General features: G+C 46.0%; 1 non-coding gene across 1 annotated transcript; it reads left to right on the top strand.

The window, feature by feature from the left end:
- Positions 1 to 4,221: 4,221 nt before the first annotated feature.
- On the top strand, positions 4,222 to 4,294 carry trnav-aac (transfer RNA valine (anticodon AAC)). Its single transcript has one exon. It is a non-coding gene; the product is annotated as a tRNA-Val (tRNA).
- Positions 4,295 to 10,639: the final 6,345 nt, after the last annotated feature.

Below are 10,639 nucleotides of genomic sequence, written 5' to 3' on the forward strand. Positions count from 1 at the left end.
CACTGGTCAGCTCCTCGCTGTGCGGGCTGTTGTACAAGAGGTTTCTGTCGTGTAGTGGTTATCACGTTTGCTTTACACGTGTAAAATCCCTGATTCAATCGCAGGCAGAAACATTATGTTTAAAGTTGCTGTGAATGAACAATCGGAGGTGAGATCAGTCTTCCTGCAAATGCTGCCTGACCTGCTGAGATTTCCAGCATTTGCTGTTTTTATTTGCTATTTATTTTCCTGGCAAAAGGGCTCCCTTATTCATTAATTGATCTTTATTTTATCAATAAATATATAACTTTGAGTGAGAGAAAACGGATCCACCGGGGACCTTTTACGTGTGAGGCCAACGTGATATCCGCTACACTGCAGCCCATCAAAGGGCGAGAAACCACTGAATATAAAGGATGAGCTCACAAATATCACGTGCAGTGCAGTCTGGTCAATGTCAAACCATCCTTTCTTATTCAGCAGTGGCATGAACGGGAGTCAGACGCCACAAGTTTTAATTAAAGACCCAAATACAAGTAACACTTGCAAATCATTTCAGTGTAAAATTATTTCACTTTATTTGAAATGCTACTGCGTTGAATCTGAAAATACATACTGTGGCATTTTATCCTCACTACTGATTGTATTTTGTGTGCACGGTAGGAATAATCGGTGCTGATAAATTTGATAAAAGTTGCCCCAGATACCTGGTGTCATCGGCAATGAACACTTTGAATCAGAAAGCTAAAATACAGTGAGTAAAATGGGTTAACATGCATACGAACATAAGAACATAAGAAATAGGAGCAGGAATGGGCCATACGGCCTCTCGATCCTGCTCCTCCATTTAATACGATCATTGCTGATCTGATCATGGACTCAGGTCCACTTCCCTGCCCGCTCCCCAAAGCACAGGCCAAGTGATTGAAGTATGGAGTGTCCCTGAGTTAGCATTTGTTTGATTGTGCAAAAGAAGGTGAGGGGTTAATTAATGATGCTTTCCTGTGAAAGCTAGAGAAAAGTTTTCGAACAAACCATCCGGTGACTGTCAGGTGAGCGCTGCTTTTGAAAACTGGTGGGAATGGGCGGGGATTTTAAAGCGCCTTGTATTGCAGAACCTTCATATAGACGAACATTGCTTAACTACTGTGTAGAGCTTGTGGTGCAACGGTAGTGCGTCTGACTCTAGACCAAAGGGTTGCGTATTCAAATCATGTCAGGCTCACTGTTCTTTTAGCAATTGCTGTTTCACAAAAACAGACCCTTGCTGCAATGTCTGTCTGACTGGTTCGTCGTGGTAAGGTTGGGGACAGCATCAAACAAGAAAGAAGCGATGTGTGCAGTGGTGGGACAGCAGTTATCATGGGTGAGTTTAATCGACATCGTGATTGGGCTAACCACATGGTAGTAATGTGGTGGAGGAGGATTTAATGGAGTGAATTTTGGATGGTTTTCTCAACCCAGAAGAGCGCTGGCCATCCTTGACTGGGTGATGTGTAATGAGAAGGGACAAATTAGCAATCTTGTTCTGCGAGGCCCCTTGGGGACGAGTAACATAATATGGTAGAATTCTTCATTAAGATGGAGAGTGTCACAGTTAATTCAGAAACTTGGGTCCTGAAATTAAGGAAAGGTAACTTTGACGGTATGAGGTGTGAATTGGCTAGAATAGACTGGCCAAGGATACTTAAAGGGTTGACGGTGGATCGACAATGGCAAACATTTAAAGATCACATGGGTGACTTCAGCAATTGCACATCCCTGTCTGGATAAAAATAGAACGGAGAACGTTGCTCAATCGTGGCTAACAAGGGAAATTAAAGATAGTGCTAAAACCAAGGAAGAGGCAGATAAATTGGCCTGAAAAAGGTACAAACCTGAGGACTGGTAGAAATTTAGAATTCAACAGAGGAGGACGAAGGGTTTCATTAGGAGGGGGAAAATGGATTATGAGAGGAAGCTTGCTTGGAACATAAAAACTGACTGCAAAAGCTTCTTTAAATATGTGAAGAGAAAAAGATTAGTGAAGACAACTTTCGGTCCCTTGCAGTCGGATTGAGGTGAATTTATAATGGGGAACAAAGTAATGGCAGACCAATTGAACAAATACTTCAGTTCCGTCTTCACGAAGGAAGGCACGAATAACCTTCGAAAAGTACTAGGGGACCGAGGGTCGAGTGAGAAGGAGGAACTGAAGGATATCCTTATGAGGTGGGAAATTGATGGGATTGAATGATAATAAATCCCCGGGGATTGATAGTCTGCATCTAAGAGTACTTAAGGAAGTAGCCCTAGAAATAGTGGATGCATTGGTGATCATTTTCCAACAGGCTATTGACTCGGGATCAGTTCCTATCGACTAGAGGGTAGTTAATGTAAAACCACTTTTTAAGAAGGGAGGGAGAGAGAAAGCGGGTAATTATACACTGGTTAGCCTGAATCAGTAGTGGGGAAAATGTTGGAATCAATTATTAAGGATGAAATAGCAGCGCATTTGGAAAGCAGTGACAGGATCGGTCCAAGTCAGCATGGATTTATGAAAGGTAATTCATGCTTGACAATTCTTCTGGAATTTTTGAGGATGTAACTAGTAGAGTGGACAAGGGAGAACCAGTGGATGTGGTATATTTGGACTTTCAAAAGGTTGTTGACAAGGGTCCACACAAGAGATTGCTGTGCAAAATCAAAGCACATGGTATTGGGGGTAATATACTGACCTGGATCGAGAACTGGTTGGCAGACAGGAAGCAGAGAGTTGGGATAAAAGGGTCCTTTTCAGAATGGCAGGCTTTGACTAGTGGAGTGCCTCAGGGCTCAGTGCTGTGACCCCAGCTCTTTTCAATATACATCAATGATTTGGATGAAGGAATTGAGTGCAATATCTCTATGTTTGCAGATGACACCAAACTGGGTGGCGGTGTGAGCTGTGAGGGGGACGCTAAGGGACTGCAGGGTGACTTAGACAGGTTAGGTGAGTGGACAAATTCATGGCAGATGCAGTAAAATGTGGATAAATGTGAGGTTATCCACTTTGAGGGCAAAAACGTGAAGACAGAATATTATCTGAATGGTGGCAGATTAGGAAAAGGGGAGTTGCAATGAGACCTGGGTGTCATGGTTCATCAGTCACTGAAAGTTGGCATACAGTTACAGTAGGCAGGAAAAAGGTAAATCGTATGTTGGCCTTCATAGCTTGGTGATTTGAGTATAGGAGCAGGGAGTTCTTATTGCAGTTGTACAGGGCCTTGGTGAGGCCTCAACTGGAACATTGTTTTCTATTTTGGTCTCCTAATCTGAGGAAGGACGTTCTTGCTATTGATGGAGTGCAGCAAAGGTTCACCAGACTGATTCCCGGGATGGCTGGACTAACATATGAGGAGAGACTGGATCAACTGGCCCTTTATACATTGGAGTTTAGAAGAATGAGAGGGGATCTCATCGAAACATACAGTATTCTGATGGGACTGGTCAGGTTAGATGCGGGGAGATTGTTCCCGATGTTGGGGAAGTTGGAGCAGGCTCGAGGTTCTAGATGGCCCACTACTGTTCCTAATTCTTATGTTCTTATGTTCTTACAGCAATTCTGGAAGAATAACATTGAAACGAAATGTGACCTGACACCCAGAAACAAGTGTTCAGGTAGAAGGCTAAATGTTGCATCCCTTTCTGCAAAAAATTCCTTTCACAAACATTTCTCTGACCGAAACGGCACAAAGCAAAAATGTTCCTTTCAAAGTCATTAAACTCCCGAATTTCCGTGCCCCGCGAATCTCCTGAATCAGATGCCTCTAGTTTTGCCGACTCAATCCATGTACCTTTGCAATGTTCTGCTTCCACCCACACTTTGAAATGTGCCACTAACTTATCGAATCATGGAATGGTTACAGCACGGTAGGCCATTCGGCCCATCGAGCCCGTGCCGACTCTCAGCGAGTCCAACTCCCGCGCCCTTCCCCCATCGTACTGCAATTGTTTTTCCATCAGACACTTTTCCAACTCCCATCTGAAAGATAATATTGAGTCTCTCTCCACCGCCCTTTCAAGCCGTGCATCCCAGATCCTAACCACTCGCTCCTGTTCCTATGTGTAAAGTCTGGGAAACACGAGATCAATTCCTGCCACACACACAGCCTTCCGAAAGATCGCACATTCATTCTATTCTCGAAAAACCAGCTCCTGAAGTATCGGCCAGCTGTGTAGGTTAAGGCTAGGTTAGATGCCTAGCAACATATCAATCGCAGTGTTTCTGTAGTGTAGTGGTTATCAAGTTCGCCTAACACGCGAAAGGTCCCCGGTTCGAAACCGGGTGGAAACATTTTCGACATTGTTCAATTAAATATTAGAAAAAATGGAATAATTGACATTAAATGTTCAATATTAACAAAGTTGGTGTTTGTTTCTGCTGATGTTAATAACACTTCAACTAGGCTGGAGTTTAATATTATGATATTTCAAATAACAGTGTTAATATTTGATGTCTCCAAGATTAGAGGGCCTAATTGATGTCCTGTTTCTGACTGCTCCATATTTGATCGGGGCGGAGGGGCGGTGTGAGATCGGGGCTCAGGAGAGGCGAAGGCCCAGGGACAGTACGGGCCAGCGCACACTGCGATCTATGGATAGTCGGCACATGTGTACACACTTGGTCCATGCAGCAGAGCTTGGTCTGTGGTCGCCTTGGGTAATCCTTGCCTCTGGACCAAGACCTAGCTCTGTCAAGCCCGTGTGGTGGCAGGTGTGCAACGGTCACCCCACTTTAAAACCATCCACCCACAGGCATATTCCACCTTTCATGATGTAGTTCGGGACCTAGATTGTCAGGTCCCTCATCGAAACACCTGTGAACTCATCCCTTTTTAGTGTGGAAACAAATCATTCTCGATCCGAGGGACTGCTTAATACTATACTATTAACAAAATGCAGTGTCTCACAGCCCTGTTACATTGGCTGGTTTCTCTGTACAGTTCTGTACACACTCAAACTCTGCACAGCGTCTCTCACTCCGTCCCGTTTCCAGCCCTGACGGTGCAGAAAGACCCTCTCAAAGCTGCACGTTCCGGCTGCTTTCAGTTGAGCTGTGAGAGATTATTAAAGGATCCTGCATCTCCGCCGCGCTTCACAACAGCAGATCGAAGCCGCAAACAACCCCTCGACTAATCGCTCGTCCACAGCTCCACAGTGAGTGAGGCCAGGACTGTCATGTCTGCAACCAGCATTGTAACCCATGTAAAATCTGACCTAAGTTGTACACTGTGAGAACAATGACCACTTGGTGGTGAACTTGTTCGAGACATTCCTAACCTGGACCTTCAGGTATAAAAGGGGAAGCTCCACCCACTTCCATCACTTGAGTGCTAAGAAATAAAAGACAGGTCACAGACTGACCTTCCCTGAAGCATGGGCCTCGTGTGCCTTTACACTGTATAGTAAGGACGTATCAATGGCGACGAGAAACTGGGATTTAAACCACACGAGCATGGCCACGAGCAGAACCGACAAGAGGTTCTGTGTTAAGCAATGGTTGGGACAGAGATTCAACATTGTTAAAGCATCACACAGTTCTCCAGGCAGCCAAGGGCAGTCAGGCATGCCCCAATATGTAGCCAAACCCAGAGGGGGTGTTCTACAGAGACAATGGCAAGCTGAATAGCGATTCACGTCATTGCAAGGGACAATGCGGCCAGTAATGGGGCCATCAACACCTGTTAATGGTGCACTCAAGGACAATCACGGGGCAGTCAATGACGATCGACTGGCAAGAGACCTTTTGTTTCCCACAGCAGCTCATGTTGGAGGCATGGAGGCACACACTCAGCCAGAGTTTGCAGAGATGAGCAAAATACATGCAGAAATTGCAGAAATGAACACTGGGGGAAATCGCTGGAAGCTGAAGTTCAGCGAGTTCATGTGGTGCACGTATAAAGTTCATACACCAGGACGCCACCGATAATGATGAAAGTGCTCCTCAATGGCATCCCAGTATCAGTGGAGCTAGACACGTGGGCCAGCCAGTCCCTGATGGGTATCAAATAGTTCGAAAAGTTGTGGGCGTCCAAGGCCAGGAGGCCAAAATTATTGCCGATTGACGCACAGCTACGAACGTACACAAAGGAGATCATTCTGGTGCTAGGCAGCGCCACAGTAGTCGTGACCCACAAGTTCGCTTGCTGTCATGAACTGGAAATGGGGCGATGTCAATGCAATTTCCTCTGTGGAGCGAGTATCATGCTCACAGATCCTGAACAAATTTGACTCATTATTTCAACCCGGCATTGGCACTTTCATGGGGGCCAAGGTAGTGATTCACATGAACCCGTACGCCAGGCCAGTACACCACAAGATCAGGGCAGAGCCGTGCGTGATGCGGGAAACGATTGAAGGCGAATTGGACCGCCTGCTAAGGGAAGGCATCATTTCGCCAGACGAATTCAGTGACTGGGCGAGCCCGATTGTGCCGGTGCTCAAGACGGATAGGTCGGTCAGGATATGTGGTGATGACAAGGCCACCATCAATCGGGTGTCATTCCAAGACCAGTACCCGCTACTGAGAGCGGAGGACCTCTTTGTGATGCTATCCGGTGGCAAGCTTTTTTCAAAATTAGACCTGAACTCAGCTTACATGACCCAGGAGCTGGCGAGTGAGTCGAAAAAGCTGACCACCATCACGACACACAAGGGGTTGTTTGAGTACAACAGATGCCCGTTCGGGATTCTTCGGTTGCCGCGATCTTACAATGAAATATGGAAAGCCTCCTCAAGTCGATTCGAGGGACGGTGGTTTTTCAAGACGACATCCTCATCACGGGTTACGATACTGAAGAACACCTCCACAACCTGGAGGAGGTGCCACGCAGACTGGACCGGATAGGGCTGCGACTGAAAAAGGCGAAGTGCGTCTTCATAGCTCCAGAGATAGAATTCCTGGGGAGAAGGGTAGCAGCAGACGGGATCAGCTCTGCTGCCTCCAAAACGGAAGAGATCCAGAGAGCACCCAGACCACGTAACACGACGGAGCTGATTCGTTCCTGGGGCTCCTGAACTATTTTGGTAACTTTCTTCCCAAATTGAGCAAGCTGCTAGAGCCGCCACACGTGCTCCTACGCAAAGGTCACGAATGTGTCTGGGGGGACAGCCAGAAAAGGACTTTTAATAGAGCTCGCAATTTGTTATGTTCCAACACTCTGTTAACGCTATATGACCCATGTAAGAAACTTGTGTTAACGTGCGATGCGTCGTCCGATTGTGTCGGGTGTGTGTTGCAGCATGTCAATGCCAAGTGTCAGTTACAGCCGGTAGCTTTGGCCTCCAGAAGTCTGTCCCAGGCAGAAAGGGGCTACGGGATGGTAGAAAAGGAGACGTTCGCATGTGTATATGCAGTAAAGAAAATGCACCAATACCTGTTTGAAAGGAAATTTGAGCTGGAGACAGATCACAAACCCCTAACGTCCCTTTTGGCAGACAACAAGGCCATAAATGCAAATGCATCGGCCCGCATACAGAGGTGGGGACTCACTTTAGCCGCCTATGACTACACAATTCGGCACAGACCGGGCACCGAAAACTGCGGCGATGCATTCAGCAGGCTCCCACTAGCCACCACTGAGGGGGCTACCGAGCATGGTGCTGAGATGGTCATGGCTGTTGAAGCTTTCGGAAGTGAAGGCTCACCCGTGACAGCCCGTCAGATTAAAGTCTGGACAAATAGAGACCCGCTATTGTCTCCAGTCAAGAAATGTGTCCTGAATGGGGACTGGGCAGCCACGTACAGGGCATGTCGTGAGGAAGTTAAACTATTTCACCGGCGCAGGGATGAACTCTCGATTCAGGCCGATTGCCTACTGTGGGGAAACCGCGTAGAAACGAGATGGGCAGAGAGGTGTTCATCAGAGAACTCCACAATGAGCACACGGGCATTGTCATGTGGAAGGCAATTGCCAAGTCACACATTTGGTGTACAGGGAAAGACGCAGATCTGGAACTTTGCGTTCGCAGGTGCAACACCTTTGCCCAGCTGGGTAATGCGCCCAGGGAAGCCCCCACTAGCCCATGGTCCTGGCCCACCAAGCCTTGGGCACGCATCCATGAGGACTACGCAGGTCCTTTAAAAAATGTTTTTTTGGTTGTAGTAGACGCCTGCTACATAAGAAACATAAGAAACATAAGAATTAGGAACCGGAGTAGACCATCTACCCCCTCGAGCCTGCTCCGCCATTCAACAAGATCATGGCTGATCTGGCCGTGGACTCAGCTCCACTTACACACCCGCACCCCGTAACCCTTATTTCGCTTAGTGGTTTAGCATCTATCTATCTGTGACTTGAATACATTCAATGATCCCGCCTCAACTTCTTCCTTGGGCAGATAGTCCCACAGATTCACAAACCTCTGGGAGAAGAAATTGCTTCTCAACTCGGTTTTAAATTGGCTCCCCCGTATTTTGAGTCTGTGCCCCCCTAGTTCTAGTCTCCCCTACCAGTGGAAACAACATCCCTGCCTCTATCTTGTCTATCCCTTTCATTATTTTAAATGTTTCTATGAGATCACCCCTCATCCTTCTGAACTCCACCGAGTAAAGACACAGTCTCCTCAATATATCATCATAAGGTAACCCCCTCCTCTGCGGAATCAGCCGAGTGAATCGTCTCTGTATCCCCTCCAAAGCCAGTATATCCTTCCTTAAGTAAGGTGACAAAAACTGCACGCAGTACTCCAGGTGCGACCTCACCAATACCCTATACAGTTGCAGCAGGACCTCCCTGCTTTTGTACTCCATCCCTCTCGCAATGAAGGCGAACATTCCATTCACCTTCCTGATTACCTGCTGCACCTGCAAACTAACTTTTGGGGATTCATGCACAAGGGCCCCCAGGTCCCTCTGCACCGCAGCATGTTGTAATTTCTCTCTATTCAAATAATATTCCCTTTTACTGTTTTTTTTCCCAAGGTGGATGACCTCACACTTTCCGACATCGTATTTCATCTACCAAACCTTAGCCCATTCGCTTAACCTATACAAATCTCTTTGCAGCCTCTCTGTGTCCTCTACACAACCCGCTTTCCCACTAATCATTGTGTCATCTGCAAATTATTTTACACTACACTCTGTCCCCTCTTCCAGGTCATCTATGTATATTGCAAACAGTTGTGGTCCCAGCACCGATCCCTGTGGCACACCACTAACCACGGATTTCCAAACTGAAAAGCACCCATTTATCCCGACTCTCTGCTTTCTGGTCTCCAGCCAAATCTCGATCCATGCTAATACATATCCTCTGACTCCGCGTAGCTCTATCTTCAGAAGTAACCTTTTGTGTGGTACCTTATCGAATGCCTTTTGGAAATCTAAATACACCACATCCATCGGTACAACTCTATCCACCATGCTCGTTATATCCTCAAAGAATTCCAGTATATTAGTTAAACATGATTTCCCCTTCATGAATCCATGCTGTGTCTGCTTGATTGCACTAAGCCTATCTAGATGTCCCGCTATTTCTTCCTTAATGATAGTTTCAAACATTTTCCCACCTACAGATGTTAAACTAACCGGCCTATTGTTACCTGCATTTTGTCTGCCCGCTTTTGTAAACAGAGGCGTTACATTAGCTGCTTTCCAATCCGCTGGTACCTCCCCAGAGTCCAGAGAATTTTGGAAGATTATAACGAATGAATCTGCTATAACTTCCGCCACCTCTTTTAATACCCTGGGATGCATTTCCTCAGGACCAGGGAACTTGTCTACCTTGAGTCGCATTAGCCTGTCCAGCACTACCCGCCTAGTGATAGTGATTGTCTCAAGTTCCTCCCTTCCCACATTCCTGTGACCAGCAATTTCTGGCATAGTTTTTGTGTCTTCCACTGTGAAGACCGAAGCAAAATAATTGTTTAAGTTCTCAGCCATTTCCACATTTCCCATTATTAAATCCCCCTTCTCATCTTCTGAGGGACCAACATTTACTTTAGTCACTCTTTGCCGTTTTCTATATCGGTAAAAGCTTTTACTATCTGTTTTTATGTTTTGCGCAATTTTAATTTCGTAATCTATCTTTCCTTTCCTTATTGCTTTCTTATTCATTGTTTGCTGTCGTTTAAAATTTTCCCAATCTTCTAGTTTCCCACTAACCTTGGCCACCTTATACGCATTGGTTTTTAATTTGATACTCTCCTTTATTTCCTTGGTTATCCACAGCAAGTTATCCCTTCTCTTACTGCCCTTCTTTTTCATTGGAATATATTTTTGTTGTGCACTATGAAAGAGCTCCTTAAAAGTCCTCTGCAGTACCTCAATTGTGCCACCGTTTATTCTATGTTCCCAGTCTACTTTAACCAACTCTGCCCTCATCCCACTGTAGTCCCCTTTGTTTAAGCATTGTATGCTCGTTTGAGACACTACTTCCTCACCCTCAATCTATATTACAAATTCAACCATACTGTGATCACTCCTTCTGAGAGGATCTTTTACTAGGAGATCGTTCATTATTCCTGTCTCATTGCACAGGACCAGATCTAAGATAGCTTGCTCCCTTGTAGGTTCTGTAACATATTGTTCTCAGAAACAATCCTGTATGCATCGATGAATTCCTCCTCCAGGCTACCCCGTGCGATTTGAATTGACCAATCAATATGTAGGTTAAAATCCACCATGATTACTGCCGTTCCT

This window comes from Pristiophorus japonicus, unplaced genomic scaffold (assembly GCF_044704955.1).
Source record: "Pristiophorus japonicus isolate sPriJap1 unplaced genomic scaffold, sPriJap1.hap1 HAP1_SCAFFOLD_60, whole genome shotgun sequence".
NCBI lineage: Eukaryota > Metazoa > Chordata > Chondrichthyes > Pristiophoridae > Pristiophorus > Pristiophorus japonicus.